General features: G+C 40.1%; 1 protein-coding gene across 1 annotated transcript in view; it reads right to left on the bottom strand.

Annotated features, from left to right (window-relative positions):
* wasf2 (WASP family member 2) overlaps positions 1-10,721 on the bottom strand; it is a 66,483-nt gene extending 55,762 nt beyond the window's left edge. Inside the window, exon 1 of the mRNA XM_028819926.2 lies at positions 10,546-10,721. The gene's annotated coding sequence lies outside the window, so the exon portion shown is untranslated. The remainder of the gene's footprint in view (positions 1-10,545) is intronic.
* Between the last annotated feature and the right edge of the window lie 14,051 nt (positions 10,722-24,772).

Below are 24,772 nucleotides of genomic sequence, written 5' to 3' on the forward strand. Positions count from 1 at the left end.
GCACCTTAGCACTGATACCCAAACAATACCAAAGCATGCAGCTCTCTCCCTCACTTTCTCTTGTACTCAGACATACTGCTCCCGCACATCAGTGTTCCACTGCTGTGCTGAAAAATACAGTCTAGTAACTTCTTATTTTCTTCATCAATAGCTACACTTCTCCTCCAAGAAAGGTCATTGTCCTTCATGCACCTTTTATCAAAGGATCCCAACTCTTGCCTTTAGTCAAAAGCATCCTGACTCTTGCACACCTTCCACTTTTTACCACCTGTCCCTCCAGAGCTCACGACTATATTTTATTTACATAACCTGCTGCTCTTTTACAAGGCATGGAGCTCAGCAGCCAAGCAGTTACATGGCCCTCTGAATTGTTAGCCTCATCATTACTATACATGTATATTTAGTGTCCAAAATATTTCAGTAAAAGAGCATTTCAAAGAAATAAGCACAATATAGTTAGAAAATCTTTCCTGATTTATTACAAATTTAAGGTAACACACTTCAAAATGGGTGCTAATAAATATTGTAACGACCCAGGAGATGTGAGAAATGGTGGAATGGATTCAGCCACTTTAAGCCAGACTGCTGGTGTGGCCCTGAAAAGAGTCTTTGGGTTCTTCATCCACCACACACTGCCAGGCTCCCCCTCACTTCACTCAGAGGCGACCCAACTGCCACACTATCCCACGGTTCCATAAGTTGATCCATGGCCATTGCCTGTCCATGGGTCACCTGCGGGCACTTTGCAGTCTACGACCTTCAGGAGAATGTGTCCCTCTTAGTTCCAGACCCAGGGTTGCATACAACATTATTAGTGAAATGTGCATTAATCAACAGTGCATGTAATATTGAGTCTAATTACGGAATAACGCTTTATAGAATGATGTTTTGCATCATACTTTACAGAATCACAATAATTAGGCTTGAACTACTTTGTATTAGTGTCTCTTCATCAAACAAGCTTGGGAACATTTTCTTTATGAACTCTCACTGTGAGAAAATGCTGCACTTCACCCATTGAAATACATAAATCTTAACTTTTTATTTTTCCGCTAAATACCATTTCAGACTTGTCAAGTTATGCACCCCTAGAAGACATCAGATTGAGCAAGGAAGAAATGCTTAGAAATATTTGATGTGTGGCCTCTTTTGACAAGACAAGCCTTGCAACAATGTTAGCAAACAAGCACTGTAAAATCTTCAGGTTAAACATTTTCATTTACTTTATAGGGGAAAAAAAAAAAAAAAAAAAAAGTATTGCCATACTTCACTTTGACTACTTTGTTTATGCTGTTTTTTTAAAAACAGATTCATTTTAAATAAAGTTTTTGAATAATGCTGATTTAGTAGCATTTTAAAATTTTACTGGTTCAGTACTTTAGTATAAGTTGTAACCAAATGGGGGCGCCACCAAGTCCCAAACCACAGACACAGCAATACCCACCACAATTCCAGGTTCAAATAAAGGATTTCATTTAACAAAAACACATTCTGTAACAGAACACCAGCAAAGAATATCAAATCACAAATCACCTTCTACCTCCAAGAGAATGTTGCCCACTGTCTCCCAAGTCTGACTCGTTTAAGTATGGGTATTTCTCTTTTAAAGTCGACCCAGAAACTGCTTCTGGTCTCCTGCCGAAGTCATGCAGAGCACTTCTGCGTCATGCAGAAACTAGGGCAGTCCTCCGGCAGCACCCTTTGTTGGCCCCCAAAGACCCCAAATCCCATGCCACCTTTCGGGTGTCCCGACTGGGTTTAACCCAATGGGCCACCTATCATTTTGTGAACTGCTCACGGCATGCCCGTTCATTCAGTCTATCAATTATGGCCTACTAGTCGGGCAAGAATCATTCCATTATTTCGTCCAGGATGCCTGGTCCTGCCTTGCTAACACCTACACATTAGAATTTGCAACACTAATCTCAGCAGTGCACTATTACCTTTCTTACATTAGTTCTGGTTCTACTCTTGGTCTCCTACCTTGCTTTATGTAACTCATCTTCTGCTATGGATTTCTCCTTTTGGTTTCTTCCCCATATATTTATTTTCCTTGACACATCCACTCATTTCTGACCACTTATAAAGAGAAAGACTTTGTCATGGTTACAATTGGTGCCCGACTTCCTTTGGTGAATAGGTTGAATTTCCAGAACAAGTCAACTTTCATCACTGACTGTCAAACCTCATCCACCGAAGAACATTGGCAGCAACAATTAACAAAGCTACTACTAAATGCATCACAATTTGGAACAGAGCTGCTAGTGTAGTTTAAGTGAAGATAAATAAACTCGGGTGATTTATAAACCGAACATCTTACTGTCAATGGAAGTTCATGGATGACAAATATTTGTTAATAATTCCTTTCAATGTGTCCTTCACATTTTCTTTCAGTTTTTATTACATTTTAATCCGTTCTCTGTTCAAAGGTCACTTTTGATTGACCTGTCAATTGACCGATCTGTACCGAATAGATTCTATAGAATTCTGTAGAGGACTCAGAGGTGTGTGGGTAGGGGGGGTCTTGTTTATTTATATGTGCTTGTGTTGCCACTTTTTTGAGAGTTATTGACAGTGTTCTTATTCTTTCCATCAGTTTTGTACTCTTGATTTAGATTAGGATTGGGCCTGTGATGATAGTGGTGTCATTTAGGAATTAGTTTTTTTTGTTGTTAACTTTAATGATAGATGTGTAGTAGATAAGAACAGATATTACTTTGTTCACTGTATAACATTTTTTTTGCAGATTAAAAAATATATATTGCATAAGCAAAAATGTATCTAGGAAACAGATGAAGTCACAGCTGGTAGAGTTGCTGAAGAACCTTTACACTGGAAAATGAAAAGTTAGTATTCAGCAGATAAGCAACCTCACAAACAGCCTTCTCATTTCTTGTAGATAACTGGGTCCCTTAAAAATTCAACTGTTAGCATAGAGGTGCATGATGGACCACACATTTAAATACATGAGTGGTCACCATTATCACGTTAATGGTTTATGTACAATCACTAAAGTTCTTCAGTTTGAAAAGACTATGAATTGTAAGGGAAAGTTGTTAAGTGAAATCATGGTAAGTCAAATAAGTAACACTTTTGTTTGGTGTGCAAAACACATACATACTGCCACACACATATTGGATCCACACTCCAATCCTTTCTCGGGGTAACTCCAGCTGCAACTACCAAATTACAAAAAGATATAAAGTTCATCTACTATTAAAAGACAGCAGACTACAGTTCACACAATTCATTAAATAAAAGTGTTTGCTGTTTTACAAGTAAGGCACAAGTTAAAATTCACTTGCAGTAACAACTGAAGCCATTTATGAGATTCTTTTTAGCTATGGGTCCTGAACTCTTCGGGTTAACAAGTCCCTTCTGAATTGCCTTTTGAATAACCTGACAGTGCTTGTATGTATTGTTTAAACATAAATGGCACAGTGCTACTATTTATACAGTTAGACTGTAGCCTACCAATGGTCAAAAAACATGCAGCATGTACACAACAATTAGACACTCAATATTTACAATATAAAAAAAAATCTAAACATTTCAGATTGCCTTCTAATTTTTTTTAAACTGTCAGTGTTTATCTATTTTAGGACAAATAGGATTTTAAGTGAAAGAAAGGAAAAAGAGTGAAAAACACTACAACATAAAGAGTTCTGTAGTGGAAAGCCCCTAAAAATGTATTTTGTATACAACATCAACCATGGAGAAAGGGTCAATCAACAAAAAAGCCAAATATGTTCACTTACATAGAACAAGGTAGAGGCTAATGGAACTGAATACATAGTCTTTTCTGGATCGTGCATATTTTTGAATTATTAATCTTGGCTTCCCGTATCAGGCCTAATCATTAAATCATTACACAGCAAACAGAAAACTGCACAGAATCATGTTATCAAATGAAGTTTCACCTTGCAAAATATTGTCTGAAACTATATGGACAATTTCAATAATCCAAGTCTCAATACACCAAATCTCAGCAATCTATTAAGCTACTGAATACTCAATGTCCCTTTTCCAAAATCAGAATATCTTTGTTGTCATTGTAACAAATAGATAGATACTTTATTAATCCCAAGGGGAAATTCACATACAAATACAACGAAATTAGGTGCACTCCCTTCGGTGTCAAAGTATAAATAAAATATAATTAAAAATAATAATAAAAAAAAAGGATAAGAAATGATAAGAAGAAATAAGGTAGAACACAAAAATTCAACATAAGACCTTAATTGCACAAGATGTCATCTACTGCACTGGAGGTGATTAGGTGGCATTCGGTACCCTAATAACAGGGTAGAAACTGTTATTCAGTCTATTAGTCTTTGTTTTGATGCTCCTATATCTTTTGCCTGATGGCAACAGTTGGAACATGTCATGAGCTGGGTGTGAGGAGTCTTAAGATGTTTTCTGCTTTCCTGAGGCAGCGAGAGCTGTGCAGTTCATCCATAGAGGGTAAAGAACAGCCATTTCAAACTTAATCTTTTATGTAAAGACGATTTTGTACAAAAGGGGAAAAAATGGCTCCTTTTAATTTTATTATGTGACTAGTTTTCTCCTGCCCCATGGCACTACTACTCGCCCATTGCGGCACTTCCTGTGTGATTTTGGGCTATACAAAAATAAACTGTACTGTATTGTACAAGCAGCTGTGTCACACTGAATTCTTATAGAGAAGCTGTTGTTCAGGGTGTGGGGGCTGCAAAACTGTAATAAAGCCAAAGCATGTCTTCAGCTGACAAAGGACTCCTGATGCTAGACCAATGGAAACAGTTGCGCTGTAGTTGGCAAATGATAAAAATAACTTTAAATGACTCATGTTTCATTCAGTTCAACTATTCTAGAAACTTATGACTGATTTTTGCGAGTTGTCTTTGTTCTACGACTAAGACTGGGACCGGTACACAAAATTACATGTCCGTAGCAGGTAATCAAGTAAAGTTCAACCAACTGAGTTGAAGAACAGGCCATACATTTCTAAACCCGCTTGATCCAAGTCAATATTATCTTTCAAAAACTGATAAGTAAAAAAAAAAAAAAAATCTCATAGTACTTCTCCTAATTAAGTTGCAAAGGTCACATTCTTGTTTCTTTAAAAGCAATAAGACATCAGAAACATTCTGTGATTACACATTATGTATTCTCTCGATTTCTGTCAAAGCATAACAAGCCTGCTAAAAAAAATAAAATTTCAATGGCCTAAGTCGGCTTGCAGATAATGCAGAAGTAAAAGGAATGAGTCAGTGGAGACTGCTGTGTACTTCCCAGAAGTCAGTACAGGGAAGCAGTAACCTTTCATACTCATTAACCCTATTACTAGTCATTTTACAACGTTATGGCATGAGAACACGTTCTAGCCAAGAAAAGTGCGTTTTAATAACTCACAATGATTAAAATACAGCATTATGTTTTGTGATATATCAGAGGTATTTCTATCCATGCAATGTATTGGCAACAGGCTCAGATTTGTATTCAGGATGCTCCTGAGGTGACGTCACTTTCCCTGCAGGCACAAGCACACTTATCATTGAGATAAGAGTCTGGTGTCAAAGCTTCCAGAACTGGAAACCTGGCTGCATTCTGAGGCTACAGTTTGGTAAAGTTAGAGCTTTCCATTCGATTCATGGATGTCACACAGCAAATAATGCCACTAACACAACAAAAAAATTACAAAATAGCAAGACAACAACAACACTTATTTTAAATAGCATGTTTTCATACAAATGATGCAACTCAAAGAGCTTTACATGATAAAGAAAAAAAAGAAAAAATATAAAAAAATTTGGCAATACTAATTAACAAAGAATAAAGTAAGGTCCTATGGGCAGGGAGGACAGGAAAAACAACAAAAAAGGCTGGAGAAAAAAAAAGCAAAACAAAAAAAAATGTTTATATTTTCATAAAATGTCTCCTTATAATCACTATATAATATAGTCATTTTTAAATCCAGCACATTCTCAAATCTCGAGCCCAGAACTGCAACCAACCCTGGACAAAGGACCAACCCATCTCTAGGCCCATTCCCACTCACCCATACTTAAATGGGTTAAATTTGGATCATAACTTAAGTTGGTTCTTTTTGGTAGTTCCCTAATCAATGAGATACTGCATATTATATACATATATGTGCAATTTTTTCTTAACTACATGGACTTGATTTTAAACAAAATGCTAGTCTGGGCAGGTAAGTAGAAAACTCACGGAGGACCAATGGTCTTTCACCACATTGTAGTAAGCAAACTTTAAATACCAGTGGGACAAAAAAATAAGGATTACAGAACAACAGTGAGGTCTAGAAGTATAAAAATGAAGATAAACCATCAGCTTTTTACATCCATCCATCCATTTTCCAACCCGCTGAATCCGAACACAGGGTCACGGGGGTCTGCTGGAGCCAATCCCAGCCAACACAGGGCACAAGGCAGGAAACAATCCTGGGCAGGGTGCCAACCCACCGCAGGACACACACAAACACACCCACACACCAAGCACACACTAGGGCCAATTTAGAATCGCCAATCCACCTAACCTGCATGTCTTTGGACTGTGGGAGGAAACCGGAGCGCCCGGAGGAAACCCACGCAGACACGGGGAGAACATGCAAACTCCACGCAGGGAGGACCCGGGAAGCGAACCCAGGTCCCCAGATCACCCAACTGCGAGGCAGCAGCGCTACCCACTGCGCCACCGTGCCGCCCAGCTTTTTACATATGAAACTAAAAACAAGAAATAGTGTTTTACAGGTTAAGCCAAAAGAAAAAAAAAAAAATACTAATCATATCTTGACCAGCGTGTTGTGTGAAGTCAATGCAGCGAAATTATAGCCAATGTCAAGGCTTACTTTTAAAAAAAAAAAAAAAGTATGTGTATATACATACATACATACAAAATGCAACAATAGGGCATTAACCTTAGTGATATTCAGAGGTCTGTGTGTTCAGCTGAAATAGTACTTATCATGCATCTTAACCACAAGAAGAGTATTTATATACAACGTATGCTGTCAAATCAATCACAGAATCAAAAAGTTATTTAAAAGGGCAAGCTCAGCTATGAGACACACTCTGGACCCTCTGGAGGTCGTAGCAAAAGAAAGAAAAAAAAAAAGAGAATCATTATAAACAATGCTGCACATCTTCTCTTCCACACACTAACTCTGCGTACCGTGTATGGAAGTATGTCAGGGAACGCTACTGGGGCTCCTTTATTTAATTTTGATTGGATATACTTTGTTAATCCCCAAACTATACCAGCAGCAATATGCCTGCATAATGCTTCACTGTGACTGCAAAGGCCAAGACAAGCGCCTTGAGCATGGGGAAGGCGATATATAAATAAGTCAGAGATTCTCTTTCTTTTTAAATCATGGTGTATGTTCAGACTACACAGTTGGGTCAGGTTGTAAGATATATTTATTTATTGAGCTTCCGTAAAAAGACAAATTTACCCGTGGGGACAAATAAAGTTGTATTTAATCTAGCAATCACTTTCTTTGGTATCAAACTTAAGATCAGTCAAATTTGCACAAATTACACAAATATATTAATGTACATATAAAATGGCAGTGACCTGCTAATGTTTCTATTTCTTTACAATCTGACAAAGACACAGTCAGGGTCTTCTACATAGCACTAGAAAACAGAACTATGCTAGGGGTTTGGGGGTTCCTCCACTTTGTAATATATTAAACAAAGCACTCAAATCTGCTTTTTCCAAAAAAGGCAAAAAAAGAGCCGAGGTCTATCACAGTTACCATTAGTCCAAAGGAAGAAACCAACTTGGAGCAGGTCCACACTGGCCTGTCACAAAGTATACTCACATGTCTATTACTTTTTTTTTTTCGAGTTTCCACCACAAGTCCAACTGAAAAGATGTTCCATTTTCAATTCACTGTATTAAAGGAACAGAAATCTCTGTGGCCATTTTTGCCATTAGCACTGTGTGCTAAGCAAGCCATTTCTTTCACACTGACCACAGTTTGATAAATGCTTAGTTAGTAAGCATGTCTTTTTTTTTTTTGTACTCTGACTGCATTCATTGCGCACATAAACAAATGACAAACACAATTATTTCAGTTTTGTAGCTTTAACCAAATATGAGCTCACCAATGTAGCTTTAAATATGGTTCCTTAGAATATACAGTTAACCCATACATGTATTTCATAAAATAATTTCAAGTAGATTCAGAAATAAATGAAAATGAACATTAGTTTTCCGGCTCCTTCCGTGGACATGATTCGGAGGGCACAATACTGATTGACTGATATGAAAATGAACAGGTACCATTTAAGTGGCATTTTTAGCCTATGTGTGTATACAGCCATCTTTGCCACTCCTTGCTAGCTCCTTCCGTGGACATGATTCGGAGGGCACAATACTGATTGACTGACATGAAAATGAACAACAAGAACCATTTAAGTGGCATTTTTAGCCTATGGGTGTATACAGCCATCTTTGCCACTCCTAGCTATGCAAAATAATCAGCCTGTGCAATTCCATTGGAAAACAGTTGTTTGCAGATTAATGTGGGATGATCTCTGTAATTAATAACTCAAGCAACCATTGAAGCTATTTCAATAAACTGTATCAGTGCGACTAGACTTTCAAAATTTAGATTTAAGGGATTTTGATCACAATTTAAGAACACTTAAAAAAAGACCACCTATTTTTAAAAATTCTTTCCTGTGACCATCCAAATTAATAAATGTATACTGTCACATAATGAGGATGGTTTAAGTAGGAGCAGGCTAAGCAAACGTTTAAATGCAGCCTTAATCTGTTCAGTAAGGAGCGCACTCTGCAGCAAAATTAATAACAAGGTGCTTAACGAAGTGGACAATATTACAGGACAGAGACACAAGAGCACAATGCGGTAAAGCGAAGGTACAGACACACACAGATACGCACACATTTATCGATTGACTTGTGTATTTCCTCTATCAAGATACTTTTCAAACTGTTGTTTGGTATAGGATAAGCTCCTGCTTAAAATTGATCATCTCGCAAATGAGGACAGAGGTAAACACTTTGTTTTTTTTTCTTTCTAAATGTCACTTTCACATTTGGAGTGTTTTAATTTAATGATAAAATGACTGTCACCAGTTCTGAAGACTTACGTTTAGCCGAACTAGATTACCCAAAGATTGTTATGACTTTCTCTATAACACATAGCTGGGTCCAGTTCCTTTTTAAGCACTTTTTCTATAAAAGTCAGACATAGTCTTGTGTCCATTATTAAGCTCATCCTGGTCACCGTTTTCTGCTAAACCAATCTAATCATTTTGATTGTATTTTTTTTAAAGGATAGTGGAAATTACAAACATCAAATTTGCAAACTCACTATAAACAACAACAAAGTGGTGGAGTTTTCAGGAAATTCAAGGGAGCACAGTCTACTTTAAGGCTACTGTTGAATGATTTGGCTAAGGACTTGTCAATGAACTTAAGACGACTTGGAAAGATCATTCCACATCCTTTCTTGCTGCTGACATTCAGGCAAGTGTATCCAATTCTGTTGCCGTGTGGTCATCAAAAAATCACTTCAAACATTTATCATTAACTGATACATGTTACTATGGCTAGGTTTATATGTTAATACTGAGCTGAAGACGGTTCGAAATGCTTAACATGTCCATACAATCAGATGCTACAGCAACAAGAGGTAGTTCCTGATTCAGCGGACTCAAAGCAAGACGAGTGCTTTCGTTGGGTACACGCATATGAAGGTTGACGAGGGGAAGACCCCACTTTAGTGCAACCAGGAGGGCAAGAACCAGCCTCCAGTTTGGGTGTAGCTCTACACTGACTTAAATCGTTACCATCTTCTTCACGGTAACAGATGCTTACTCCCACATATACAGTAACATGTGACAGCCTTCATACTTTATACAGACTGGCAAAAAATGTCGTTCCAGTTTTACTCACAGGTGTACATGGTTGTCTTAAAATTGAAGATAAACTTGTTCTTCTGTTTATTACGAACAGTCGAATACACGGCTCCACTCGACATGTCGTACACCTCACAAACTGTCAAGACCACGCCCCTTCTCGCCGGTGTATTTGCAGTCTGTCGAGGCCTAAACCATTTCTTGCCAAAACCCAGTTATTAAAGTAAAAAAACGACAAAAGACTAATGTCACACTATCTTTTCTATTTAAATATTAATTATCTGGTTTCTAAATACGTCGATAGTTTTAAAATTGTATTTAGCAATTTTTGGTCTGAAACAAAAATAATTAAATTGGGAATGAGGAAAGAAAAACTTCCTAGTGAATTGAGTGCTTTGTTTTTTGTTGTTTTTTTTTTTTACCTCGATTACCTTGGACATTCCTGCGTTCGTTCCTTGGTGCAAAAACTTTCTTTCAGTTTAAAACCAGTTTAAAATGTACTTTTTCTCTCGAAAAACTGAGTTAGCGGATCACAATTTAGCAGGAAGTGACACGATACCACCCAGTTAGCGCTTTGGCTTAAGGAGGACACGATCTGGCAGACTGAGAACTAAACTTTTTCAGCCACAAAACATTAACAATTTCTTACCTTTTAGGAGAAACAAACAAGCTTGGCTGTATAGCGACTAGTGATACGATGCAAAATTAATCCATATTATTCTATGCACGACATTCTGTCGTTTTAGGGAAATTTTCTTCTTTGTACAAAAGGCCAGCTAGCAAAGTTCAAACTGCCCGTCTCTCTCGGCTGTTCTGACTCCGCCCCATGACGCAATTTGACGGACCGTCATTGTTCTGAGAGATGATTGGATAGAATAATGTCCTTGATTGCTGTGTATCAGAGCTAAGGAAGAATACTATGACTCCACCCTAGTTGAGCAGTAAACAGATTGGAGTGTGGCTGCTACCGTCTTAAAAACGAACCGGCAATTTTAACAATCGTCTTAACTTTATTGTAAGCATTTCTTTTTTTTCGTTAATAGATGAAATCTAATTCAGGTTACTTACAATCAAATTTTGTTTCAATGACGCAGATATTTACCTCACATATGATTGATAGTTAGATAGATATGTTCAGTAAACTGTACTGCTTCTTTAAAAAATGGTATTCAGTTACTAATTAGTTACTATGAGGCTTCGGTCTGATTTCACAGCTCAGCACAGCTATGAAACTGCTCTGCTTCCAGTAACTGATTTGCTTAAAAAGAAGACTCTGGACAAATCAGCATATTAAAGCCGTTAGATCTTAATGCAGCATTTGGTACTTTCAAGATGTTCTACTGTCCAGAATGGAGAACATTCTGGTATCTCTGGTATTGCCCTCCGGTGGTTTAATTCCTACCTGAATGGGCAAGAGATTATTAGTCTTGACAACAGCAGGACCAGCTCAGCGCAGGTCACACAAGGAGTTCCTCAAGGCTCTGTCCTTGGGCCTCTGCATTTCTGTATCTACATGCTTCCCCTCAGCCATCATCGTTTTGGACTGGGTTTATTATTTTTACGTGGATGATTCTCAGTTCTATTACAGTGTTAAAACTGGATGTTCATCAGCATTTTCTAACCTTGCAACACGTCTCAGTGAAATTAAAATATGGAGGGAACATAATTCTTTAAAATTAAAAATTAATTAATTTAAAGTTGAAGTCCTGCTAATTGGCACTAAAGCTCAGTTTAACAAAATGAGCTTCTTGGTGATGACATCATTAGACCTTCTTCTTCTGTAAGTAATCTTAATGTCACTTTGATTCCATCCTTTCTTATTGTAGCCACATACATCCCATTAAGAAACTTTCTTATTTCCACCTGAAACTCCCTACTGGCAGGTGTCACTTCTAATCTTTTGTCACAGCTCCAGTTGGTTCAGATTGCTGATGCAAGTCTGACTGGCAATAGAGAGAACATAACAGCCATCCTACTCCATCAGTAACCTCCTCCATCATTGTGCTCCTGTCTGCCCACTAAGGTCCACTGATTCTGGCTATCTCATTGTACCCCAAGCTAAACTTTGCTCTGTGGATGACAGAGCCTTTAGCTCTATAGCGTACCGCATGTTGTGTGAAAAAAATGAATGAGTGTACTTAGGAGGAAAGGAAACCAGCAAAAGAAGTGCAAGATCTTTGAGAAAATTACAGTGCATACAGAAGGTATTCACAGCGCATCACTTTTTCCACATTTTGTTATGTTACAGCCTTATTCCAAAATGGATTAAATTCATTTTTTTCCTCAGAATTCTACACACAACACCCCATAATGACAACATGAAAAAAGTTTACTTGAGGTTTTAGCAAATTTATTAAAAATAAAAAAACTGAGAAATCACATGTACATAAGTATTCACAGCCTTTGGTCAATACTTTGTCGATGCACCTTTGGCAGCAATTACAGCCTCAAGTCTTTTTGAATATGATGCCACAAGCTTGGCACACCTATCCTTGGCCAGTTTCGCCCATTCCTCTTTGCAGCACCTCTCAAGCTCCATCAGGTTGGATGGGAAGTGTCAGTGCACAGCCATTTTAAGATCTCTCCAGAGATGTTCAATCGGATTCAAGTCTGGGCTCTGGCTGGGCCACTCAAGGACATTCACAGAGTTGTCCTGAAGCCACTCCTTTGATATCTTGGCTGTGTGCTTAGGGTCGTTGTCCTGCTGAAAGATGAACCGTCGCCCCAGTCTGAGGTCAAGAGCGCTCTAGAGCAGGTTTTCATCCAGGATGTCTCTGTCTCTGTACATTGCTGCAGTCATCTTTCCCTTTATCCTGACTAGTCTCCCAGTCCCTGCCACTGAAAAACATCCCCACAGCATGATGCTGCCACCACCATGCTTCACTATAGGGATGGTATTGGCCTGGTGATGAGCAGTGGCTGGTTTCCTCCAAATGTGACGCCTGGCATTCACACCAAAGAGTTCATTCTTTGTCTCATCAGACCAGAGAATTTTCTTTCTCATGGTCTGAGAGTCCTTCAGGTGCCTTTTGGCAAACTCCAGGCGGGCTACTAAGGAGCGGCTTCCATCTGGCCACTCTACCATACAGGCCAGATTGGTGGATTGCTGCAGAGATGGTTGTCCTTCTGGAAGGTTCTCCTCTCTCCACAGAGGACCTCTGGAGCTCTGACAGAGTGACCATCGGGTTCTTGTTCACCTCCCTGACTAAGGCCCTTCTCCCCCGATCGCTCAGTTTAGATGGCCAGCCAGCTCTAGGAAGAGTCCTGGTGGTTTCAAACTTCTTCCACTTACGGATGAATGAGGCCACTCTGCTCATTGGGACCTTCAAAGCAGCAGAAATTTTTCTGTAACCTTCCCCAGATTTGTGCCTCGAGACAATCCTGCCTCGGAGGTCTACAAACAATTCCTTTGACTTTATGCTTGGTTTGTGCTTTGACATGAACTGTCAACAGTGGGACCTTATATAGACAGGTGTGTGCCTTTCCAAATCATGTCCAATCAACTGAATTTACCACAGGTGGACTCCAATTAAGCTGCAGAAACATCTCAAGGATTATCAGGGGAAACAGGATGCACCTGAGCTCAATTTTGAGCTTCATGGGAAAGGCTGTGAATACTTATGTACATGTGCTTTCTCAATTTTTTTATTTTTAATAAATTTGCAAAAATCTCAAGTAAACTTTTTTCACATTGCCATTATGGTGTGTTGTGTATAGAATTCCAAGGAAAAAAATGAATTTAATCCATTTTGGAATAAGGCTCTAACATAACAAAATGTGGAAAAAGTGATGTGCTGTGAATACTTTCTGGATGCACTGTATTACTGAAAAATAACTGTGATTTAGTTTGGATTCACAGGGGCTGGGGCCGATGCTGGCAGCATCAGAAAGAAAGATGGAAGCAGCAATAGGAGAGGGCATCAGCCTATAGTACACTACGCACATTGTTACTTCTGTAGAGCTGATTGAACCACTTCAGCATAACCTGCACAGTTTGTGGACAATGGAATACCCAGACAGAGGAAAACCCACAAAGACAAAAGTGAGGCATTCAGACTTTACCAGGATAGTATTTGAGCTCAGTTTTAAAGTCAGTTTTCTGCAGGGTAACTGTAAGGGCAGCTGTGCCAACCACTGTGCCTCTGTAACCCTCTATGAAACGAGCTATCGCCATTCAAAACACTTGATGTATTGATACGTCAGTTTGTGTTTATTTATTTATTATTTTTTGTATTTTATTCTATTTATTAATCATTTGTAATTGTGAGTGTTTAACCTATTGTAAAGCACTTTGAGCTATGTATCTTGTATGAAAATGTGCTATAGAAACAAGTGTTCTTGTTGGTAATGTATTATGGAAGGTGAGCCAGTCAGATTACCCTGTAGCCGGCTTTCTTGTTTCCAGGTTACTTGACTCAAGAAAGCTGTAATCTAGGATGATGCATCTTCTTAGTGGTTCAAAATAAATCCACCTTACTCCACAAGGAGTAGCTGTGTGTGGTCTTTGGGACAAAACACAACCTGAAGGCTCCCTAGCAGTTTTACTAGGGAGTTAGCATCTGCTAACTCTTAAGAATTACCTAGCGCAGAGGATGTGGACCCACCTGTGTCTGCCGCCCCACTGGCTTTCATAAGAAGACGCTAGCGATACCATATCTTAGCTGGCATATGAGTCCTGTTAATTTTTATCTCGAGAAAATCCCTCCAGATTAGACCATATTTTTAGTGAAAATTTCAAGCCATGCCCTCCATTGTTCAGATGTTTCACTTGCACGTTGCTGAGCCATGGCATCTGCTTCGTTTCAAAGTTGTGTCTCTCCATCTGTGTCATTACCATGGCAGTGTTTCCTGCACACAGGTCTTTCATAGTGAGAAGTGAGGTACATGCATGCGCCATCTAGTAGCTGTGGTTGAGCATGAGCAAAGGGACTGCTCCATACGCACACAGGTCTTTTGTTTATACTGTATATGTCCTATAAGTGTCTGTAGGTTTGTCCAGTTGCCATGTCTTTGTCATTCCAATAGATGGCCCACAGACATTAACACTGTTTTTACAAATCCCATACCAAATGGTATATAACAGAGACACATGCATTGCGTGGTGTACTTCAGACATTAGAGCTGAGGTCTACATTGATTACTTGGATTTCAGCCCATCTTAGATAGTAACACAGCTAAAGGCAAAAGGATAGGTGTCTGTGTGTCTGTCTGAGTGTTCGTATAGTTGCTATTTCTCTGTCATTCCAAAAGATGGCAAATCTCAAACATTAGCACTGCTTTTACGAATTCCATACCAAATGATATATAACTGAGACATAGCACTGCAAACACTAATGATGAGTACATCCAACAGAGAAATCATATTAATAAATTTAAATTAAATTTAAATGAATTTCCCCATGGGATTAATAAAGTATATCTAATCTACTCTAAAAAGACAAGTGTTTGTGTATCTTTGTGTCCATCTAGCAGTTATGTATCTGTTTTATGACATTTGGCATGAGATTTGTAAAAGCAAAGCTAATGTTTGCAATGCACCATCTGTTGAAATGACAAATGCAATGCAATTTATTACAACAAATGTTTGTGATGTACCATCTGTAGGAATGACAAATGCAAAGCATTTCATTACTACATATGTTAAAAAAAATACTTTTCAATAGATAGTGTCCTGCAAATGTTAATTCTGAGGTCTACGTTAATTACTTAACTCTCAACCCATCTCAGACATTTAGCACCACTAGCATGCCATAATGCAAAACTGAGCCATTAAAAGCATGTGTTTATGTTCAAATTATATGTTGGGATTATGTCTGTAAAGCTGACTTGTATGAGACATGTAGAAAGCTTTCAAAAGATGTTCACATGAAAGGTGCTATATAATATAAGGCAGGGGTGGGCAGCATTCGTCCTGGAGGGCCACAGTGGCTGCAAGTTTTTGTTCCAACCCAGTTTCTTAGTGAGAAGTCAATTATTTCTGATGAAGCACTTACTGGTCAAGTGACATTTCAATGCTTCATTTTAGTGGTCTCACTTGTTAAGGTTCCTCACCTTTAATTGTTGACTTCAATCTTAAACAATCTGCATTCAGTGTTTTTAATGACTCCTTATTAGCAACAATATGTAAATGACAAAGGAGCCAGCAGTTCTCCATCTAAATTGTTTCCATTTACACCTGTGTTTGTGGTTTAATAAAGCACTTAAGAGAAGAGTATGACCGACTATCACCTTTAGGCTTCAAATTATTCAGGTAACATCCTTGGAAAGGAAAAAAAAATGTATGATATAGGAACCTAACATTTCAAACTAACAAGCCACAAAATTAAACAGGGTCTGAGACTGAAAAATGATTGGTTTCTAATTAAGCAACTAGATTGGAACGAAAACCTGGACCCACTGCAGCCCTCCAGGAACAACATTGCCTACACCTGATATAAAGATTAATGTGAAAATCTTTACAACTCTTAACATGCTATCACAGATACACAGCATTAATTTGACTTTTATGTATATGGCATATGTATTTAAACAATTGAAAAGCCCTTAATTCGTATAGCACCATTCATAATGGGTGGCATGGTGGTGCAGTGGTAGCACTGCTGCCTCACAGTAAGGAGACCTGAATGTGTGTCCAGGGTATACATATTTCTTCCTGTGTCTGTGTGGTTTTCCTTCAGGTGCTCCAGTTTCCTCCCACTGTCCAAAGACATGTATAATGGGTGAATTGGCAATGCTAAACTGGCCCTGGGGTATGTTGTGTGTTTGTTTGTGTTTGCCCTGCAACTGACTGGCACCCTTTCCAGGGTTTACTCCTGCCTTGTGCCCTATGCTAGTTAGGATAGGCTTCAGCCCTCCAAGCGCCACCCCTGCTCTGAAATAAGCAGGTTATAAAATGACATGACCCTTCATAATGAACATCATCCAAAGAATTCATCAAATAATCCTTAAAGTTATACACATATTGTGTAATGGCACAAGAAAGCTGTAAGATATATTTGTGTCCTGTGCCAGCTTCAACCTGAACCTGTGAACGGAAGCTCACTCATAGCCCCTTATACCCAAATCATCAATTAACATCGACTCATGAATTGCTCTATGACTCGCACCATTGTAGTGGTTTTCAGTGCTCCTGCCCCAGCTTGTTCATCACACTGTAGAACATGAGCTTATCATCATGACCACTCCCAGATCTTTCCTAAAGGATGGCAGAAAGCTAGCAATTAACCAGTTGAATTACTCCATCATACTCCTAAGTGCTAAGTTTTGACATTGCTACATCTTTTGGATGTAAGCACAGCTAAACTGTAATGTGATTTTTCTTCTGCCCCATGAAGAAAGCCTTCACAGAGCTCCTCATACAACTTCCCTTTAACACAGTTTGGCACCAACATAATGGTTTTCTTTTTTCACTTTTCAAGCTATAAGTTTTTTATTTTCCTAATTGAGACACAAACCTATAAAAACTTATTATCTCAGTCTGTCTCTGGTCTTTCTGTGGGACAAGCCAGAATCAAATTGTAATTCTACTGAGCTGCAGGATCACCCGAGAGCCTGTTCAGGCTTGATGCCTCGACTGTTAAAGATGTACATATTGTGATATGAAGGGGTCCTTGTGGCAGCTTTCCATACTCAGAACAACAGAAAGGAGGCAAAAGTACAAAAAATATGGTCTTTATTAGGTACCTACAATACTGGGATGGAAAAACAAAAGGAGCACATATAATAAAAATACACAAAGAACAAAACATCCTGCTTAGTCAGTAGGGTGACTTGCCCACCACAGGACAACACCAAGCACTCCCTTTACCCCTCATCTCTCTTGAGACCATGCCTTCATCTTCCTCTCCATTCTCAACCAGTTCATTGGACTTCACACCAGTAAGGAAGGTCTACACACCATCAAGTGGCACTTCCAGCCAAACCCCAAAATCAGTTCCAGGGTCAGGTATGATCTTCCATTTGCTCCAGAGACAACAGGCTGGAACTCTCTGTTGGCACTTGCTGTTTGTAAGCCTTGTCTCATATGTTCCTTTTTGTGATTGTGTGTCATCATTTCCATTTCCTCCCTGGCTGCTCTCTCATTTTTCAAACATTCTTGGTACTGTATATGGTTGGTTTCCTGCACTTTGAAATCCTGGAGTAGCCTTGCACAACTCACATTCCTTCAATCCTTCATGCTGGTGCCCTGTCTAATGGTCTTCTGTGGTACAGAGCACGCGGACATTTCCTGTTATCACTAGTGTGGCACTCTGACTTAGAGCTCTGCCTTGTGATGTTGTGATTGACAGAGCCATGATGGCTTCCCGAGCCACTTGCTGGAATTAAATTTACAACTAACACCTCAAGATGATCTTAGCCATTTGGTCAAAGTGTTGACCAGCTTGCTATGAATGTGAAACCCACCGTGTGATTAACCTTTTACTGAAGATTAAAGCTATCTGCTGTGTGAAACATTTTCATGACTGTGATCACCTTGAAAGGTGCAATAAAGTCACAATATTGATTAACTGACACTTATAAAGACACACATAAAATGACATGTATTTTGTTTTGTCCCTCAGTCAGCCTTGAAATGAAATTTACTTGGAGTACTGTAATTTTTAGGAGTAACCCAGGAGTAACCCAGCCACAGGGGATGCACAAACCAGTGTGTTTCTTCGTGCCGGTCCCAAGCCCGGATAAATGGGGAGGGTTACATCAGGAAGGGCATCCAGTGTAAAATTTTGTCAAATCAATATGCGGACAACAATACAAATTTCCATACCAGATCGGTCGAGCCCCGGGTTAACAACAACCACCACCAGTACTGTTAGCCAACAGGGTGCTGGTGGAAATTGGGCTACTGTTGGCCGAAGGAGAAGAAGAGGGGGGAGACGTGTCCAGAGGCAGGAGTAGAGGAGGAAGGTAAAGAGAGTGGAACTGAGGGTAGGAAATTTGAATGCTGGCAGTATGACTGGTAAGGGGAGGGAGTTAGCTGATATGATGGAGAGAAGGAAGGTTGATATATTGTGCGTGCAAGAGACTAAATGGAAGGGGAGTAAGGCCAGGTGGATCGGAGGTGGATTCAAATTGTTCTATCATGGTGTGGATGGGAGGAGAAATGGGGTAGGAGTTATTCTGAAGGAACAGTATGTCAAGAGTGTTTTGGAGGTGAAAAGAGTGTCAGGCAGAGTAATGATTATGAAGCTGGAAATGGGAGGTATGATGATGAATGTTGTTAGTGCATATGCACAGCAAGTTGGGTGTACAATGGGTGAGAAAGAAGATTTTTGGAGTGAGTTGGATGAAGTGATGAACAGTGTACCCAAGGAACAGAAAGTGGTGATTGGAGCAGATTTCAGTGGGCATGTTGGTGAAGGGAACAGTGGAGATGAGGAGGTGATGGATAGGTATGGTGTCAAGGAGAGGAATGAGGAAGGTCAGAGGATAGTTGATTTTGCCAAAAGGATGGACATGGCTGTGGTGAATATGTATTTTAAGAAGAGGAGAAATATAGGGTTATGTACAAGAGTGGAGGAAGATGCACACAGGTAGATTACATCCTATGCAGAAGAGTTGATCTGAAGGAGATTGAAGACTGCAAACTGGTGGTAGGGGAAAGTATAGTTAAGCAGCATAGGATGGTGGTCTGTAGGATGATGTTGGAGATCAAGAAGAGGAAGAGAGTGAGGGCAGAGCCAAGGATCAAATGGTGGAAGTTGAAAAAGGAAAACTGCAAGGTTGAGTTTAGGGAGGAGGTGAGACAGGCACTGGATGGCAGTGAACAGTTACCAGACAGCTAGGAAACTACAGGAGATGTAGTAAGGGTGACAGCAAGAAGGGTGCTTGGTGTGACATCTGGAATGAGGAAGGAGGAAAAGGAAACCTGGTGGTGGAAAGAGGAAATACAGGAAAGTATACAGAAGAAGAGGATGGCAAAGAAGAAGTGGGACAGTCAGAGAGATGCAGAAAGTAGAAAAGAGTACAAGGTGATAAGGCGCAAGGTGAAGAGAGAGGTGGCAAAGGCTAAAGAAAAGGCGTATGATGAGTTGTATGAGAGGTTGGGTACTAAAGAGGGAGAAAAGGACCTGTACCAATTGGCCAGACAGAGGGACCGAGCTGGGAAAGATGTGCAGCAGGTCACCCTAGATAAAGGATAAAGATGGGAACGTACTCACAAGCGAGGAGAGTGTGTTGAGCAGATGGAAAGAGTCTGATGAAGATGGAGAGAGGCTGATGAATAAAGAGAATGAGAGAGAGAAGAGGTTGGATGATGTGGAGATAGTGAATCAGGAAGTGCAACGGATTAGCAAGGAGGAAGTAAGGACATCTATGAAGAGCATGAAAAATGGAAAGGCCGTTGGTCCAGATGACATATCTATGGAACCATGGAGGTGTTTAGGAGAGAGTTTTTAACCAGATTGTTTAATGGAATCTTGGAAAGTGAGAGGATGCCTGAGGAGTGGAGAAGAAGTGTACTGGTGCCGATATTTAAGAATAAGGGGGATGTGCAGGACTGCAGTAACTACAGGGGGATAAAATTGATGAGCCACAGCATGAAGTTATGGGAAAGAGTAGTGGAAGCTAGGTTAAGAAGGGAGGTGATGATTAATGAGCAGCAGTATAGTTTCATGCCAAGAAAGAACACCACAGATGCAATGTTTGCTCTGAGGATGTTGATGGAGAAGTTTAGAGAAGGCCAGAAGGAGTTGCATTGCGTCTTTGTGGACCTGGAGAAAGCATAAGACAGGGTGCCTCGAGAGGAGCTGTGGTATTGTATGAGGAAGTCGGGAGTGGCGGAGAAGTATGTAAGAGTTGTACAGGATATGTACGAGGGAAGTGTGACAGTGGTGAGGTCTGTGGTAGGAGCGATGGATGCATTCAAGTTGAAGGTGGGATTACATCAGGGATTGACTCTGAGCCCTTTCTTATTTGCAATGGTGATGGACAGGTTGACAGATGAGATTAGACAGGAGTCCCCGTGGACTATGATGTTTGCTGATGACATTGTGATCTGTAGTGATAGTAGGGAGCAGGTTGAGGAGATATACTCTAGAGAGGAGAGGAATGAAGGTCAGTAGGAACAAGACAGAATACATGTGTGTAAATGATAGGGAGGTCAGTGGAATGGTGAGGATGCAGGGAGTAGAGTTGGCGAAGGTGGATGAGTTTAAATACTTGGGATCAACAGTACAGAGTAACAGAGATTGTGGAAGAGAGGTGAAAAAGAGAGTGCAGGCAGGGTGGAATGGGTGGAGAAGGGTGTCAGGACTAATTTGTGACAGACGGGTATCAGCAAGAGTGAAAGGGAAGGTCTATAGGACGGTAGTGAGACCAGCTATGTTATATGGGTTGGAGACGGTGGCACTGACCAGAAAGCAGGAGACAGAGCTGGAGGTAGCAGAGTTAAAGGTGCTAAGATTTCTATTGGGTGTGACAAGGATGGACAGGATTAGAAATGAGGACATTAGAGGGTCAGTTCAAGTTGGACGGTTGGGAGACAAAGTCAGAGAGGCAAGATTGTGTTGGTTTGGACATGTGCAGAGGAGAGATGCTGGGTATATTGGGAGAGCGGTGGCTCTGAGGCTAGGGATCTGCACTGGCAATCGGAAGGTTGCTGGTTCGAATCCCATAAACGCCAATAGGGACTCTGCTCTGTTGGGCCCTTGAGCAAGGCCCTTAACCTGCAATTCCTGTGCACTTTGAGTAGTGAGAAAAGCGCTATATAAATGCAAAGAATTATTATTATTATTGTTGTTAAGGATAGAGCTGCCAGGGAAGAGGAAAACAGGAAGGCCTAAGCGAAGGTTTATGGATGTGGTGAAAGAGGACATGCAGGTGATGGGTGTAACAGAACAAGATGCAGAGGACAGAAAGATATGGAAGAAGATGAACCGCTGTGGCAACCCCTAATGGGAGCAGCCCAAAGAAGAAGAAGACTGTAATTTTTAGGAGTGAACAAGAGTTGTCCACATTTTACTCCAAAAAAAGCTTAATTCTGCATGTTGTGATGGCTGTTATGCACTCAGAATTAAACAGCTCCATACTTTTCTTTACCTACACTGTGAGATGGTGTCAGACCAGTGAACTTTATACTCCTCATCATGAAGACCTTTGAGAGGCTGGTCATGGACTATAGAAAGACCACTAGGACCCACAGTAGTTTGCCTATCACATAAAGATCGGAGTGGAGAATGAAATTATGTATCTGCTTCACCAGGCTCATTCTCACCTGGACAGTGGCAGCACTGTGTGGTCTATGTTTTTGATTTTTCCAGTGCCTTCAGTACTATCCCGCCATCCCTGTTAAAGGGTACACTCAGGGATATGCAGGTAGATGACCCTATGGCATCCTATAATGGACTTTCAGTCCAGCACACCGCAGTTTGCAAGACTCAAGGACTTTGCCTCAGATGTGGATGTAAGCAGCATTGGGGCACCACAAGAAATAGTCCTGTCACCTTTTTCTCTTCATCCCATGCACCTCAGACTATAAATGCAACATCAGGTCAAGTCACTTGGAGAAATCCTTCAATATAATCAGTGCTAATGGGGTCAACATCTGAAAAACCAAGGATCTGCTTATTGACTTTCATGACACCAAAGAGCTTCTACTCCTGGGGCCTCATGCATAACGCCGTGCATAGAATTCGCACTATAACATAATGTAAGCACAAAAGCCGAAATGTGCTTATGCACAGAAAAACCCAGATGCATAAATCTGTGCGTTCACCAACTTCCACGTTCTTCCGCTACATAAATCCCGGTCAGCGTGAAAAGTAACACTCGTGCACGCACCTGCTGTCCCGCCCCAACTCCTCCCAGAATTACGCCTCTTTGATTATGCAAATCAGTATAAATAGCCCTTAAGCTCAGCCTTCTGTGAAAAGGCAATGGCAAAAGTATGAGGAAAAATAGAAGAATTTCAGCGAATACCAAGTGGAGGCAAAGAAAAAAGTACTATTTGTTGGTTTAAACAGTGATATAAGCAACAAAAGGAAGTTGATCGAGTGACATAGCGTGTCGGAGAAACTCAAAAGCTGAAGTTCACAAAGTCGCACAGTGTCTGAAATAAAAAAGAAGTTGTCACATATCAAAGTCGGCATGAAAAGGCGACTCGTAGCCCACCGTCTGAGTGTCATATGAAAGCTTATTAGGGTACAGTAAAAAAAAGGCACTTTGAAAAAAGCACGAAATGTCAACTTTAATCTCAAAATTTCCACTTTAATCACGTAGTTTATTTTGTCATTAAAGTAGAACATCATAAACTTCATCTTAAAATCATTTAATTTACTAGTTTCTCAAATCCCATCGTAACTAAAGTAGCACGTTAAATGCTTTGTTGTGTATTTGATCTTATATGTGCTCTATGTGCCTGAATCACTACGTGCTCTTCCTCCGACAGGACACAGAATCCATTACATTCGTAATATTACAGCTCTCTGAATAATTAAAATACTGAGAAGTATATGTGATATCATTTTCATGATGATATGAGTTAAAGCATGTTATTAAACATGAGAACACGGTGGAGCAAGTGATTGTTCATGTCTTACGCAAGATGCTTGCTGCGCCATTCACGACCTTCGATGAAATACTTTATTACAGAAGTATTGTCTCTTTCAAACGTACTAACCCCCAATTCCTGTCCTTACTTCTTTCTCCAAATACCCAATCGCCACACAATCAGCTCTGTAATAGACGTTAAGCCATCTGTAAGCTTAGAACGCCGATTCTTCAAAACTTTTAAGGAACATTGAAATATCTTCGTAATGTTTAATTATTCTATCCATCTGTCCTTCCAGTGTCGTGCCAGCTACAGCATGAATACAGCGCAAGACAGGAACAAACTGTGAACGAAGCTCAAGTTTCTCGCTAGCGCTACGGCACCATGTAGTTAAAGTTTCTGTATAATATAATAAATATATTTTGCTGCATTTCATCTTAAAAATGATATCGCCATCATATGTAAATATGCACTTTATAAAGTGGCTCAGCTTGTGCAATATTATAACTGTATCATAAGTACAATTACCTCACGGTAACTTGCAGGTACAAACAGTTCTACAAGGAGCACTTGATGGACTGATTGAGTGCGTGTATAGTTCTTGGGATGAAACTGTTTGTGAACCGCGAGGTCCGAACAGGAAAGGCTCTGAAGCGTTGTTTGGATGAGAGCAGTTCAAATAGCGAATGGCTGAGGCAGCGTGTGCTTGATGCTGTATACCGAATAATTCTCTTTCCGATCGCTGTAGATCTGTGATTCACACTCAGATACAGTGATATAAATAATCCGAGTGGTGCAGTGAGAGTAATATGGAAAAAGATGATCCGCTGTGGCAACCCCTAACAGGAGCAGCTGACAGAAGAAGACGAAGGTGCAGTGAGAGTAACAATGCTAAAGCAGTTATGGTATTTAGAAAGTTTAACCATTCTGTGGACCATTATATTCTTACAGGTTAATTACAATCAGATGCATTAAACTAATAAACAATATGCGGTTAATTTCAGTGTATTTAGAAAGCCGCATCAGGGATGTGGATCTAAAAAAGAAAGGGAAACCACACAGGAACAGTAGCACTGCTTTGACGCTGGGTGCCGCCAGTCTGCAAAACCAAGCAGAGAACTTGCGTACGACAGGGTATGAGCTGCCGTGGAAATGTGCGTGGTTTTATCCCAAGTTTAGGTTTTATACATTGCGATTTGAATGTGGAAACATTCTTACGCAACATTTCTGTGCGTACGCACCGTTTATACATGAGGCCCCTGGTCACTATTCAGGGAGTGGATGTGGTGGTGGGGCATTTCTTCAAGTGCTTGGAGTTCCACATTAATGACAGGTTGGACTGGTCTAGTAACACAGAGGAACTACAGAAGACAGGTCACAGCAAGACACC

The sequence above is a fragment of the Erpetoichthys calabaricus genome, chromosome 14 (assembly GCF_900747795.2).
Source record: "Erpetoichthys calabaricus chromosome 14, fErpCal1.3, whole genome shotgun sequence".
NCBI lineage: Eukaryota > Metazoa > Chordata > Cladistia > Polypteriformes > Polypteridae > Erpetoichthys > Erpetoichthys calabaricus.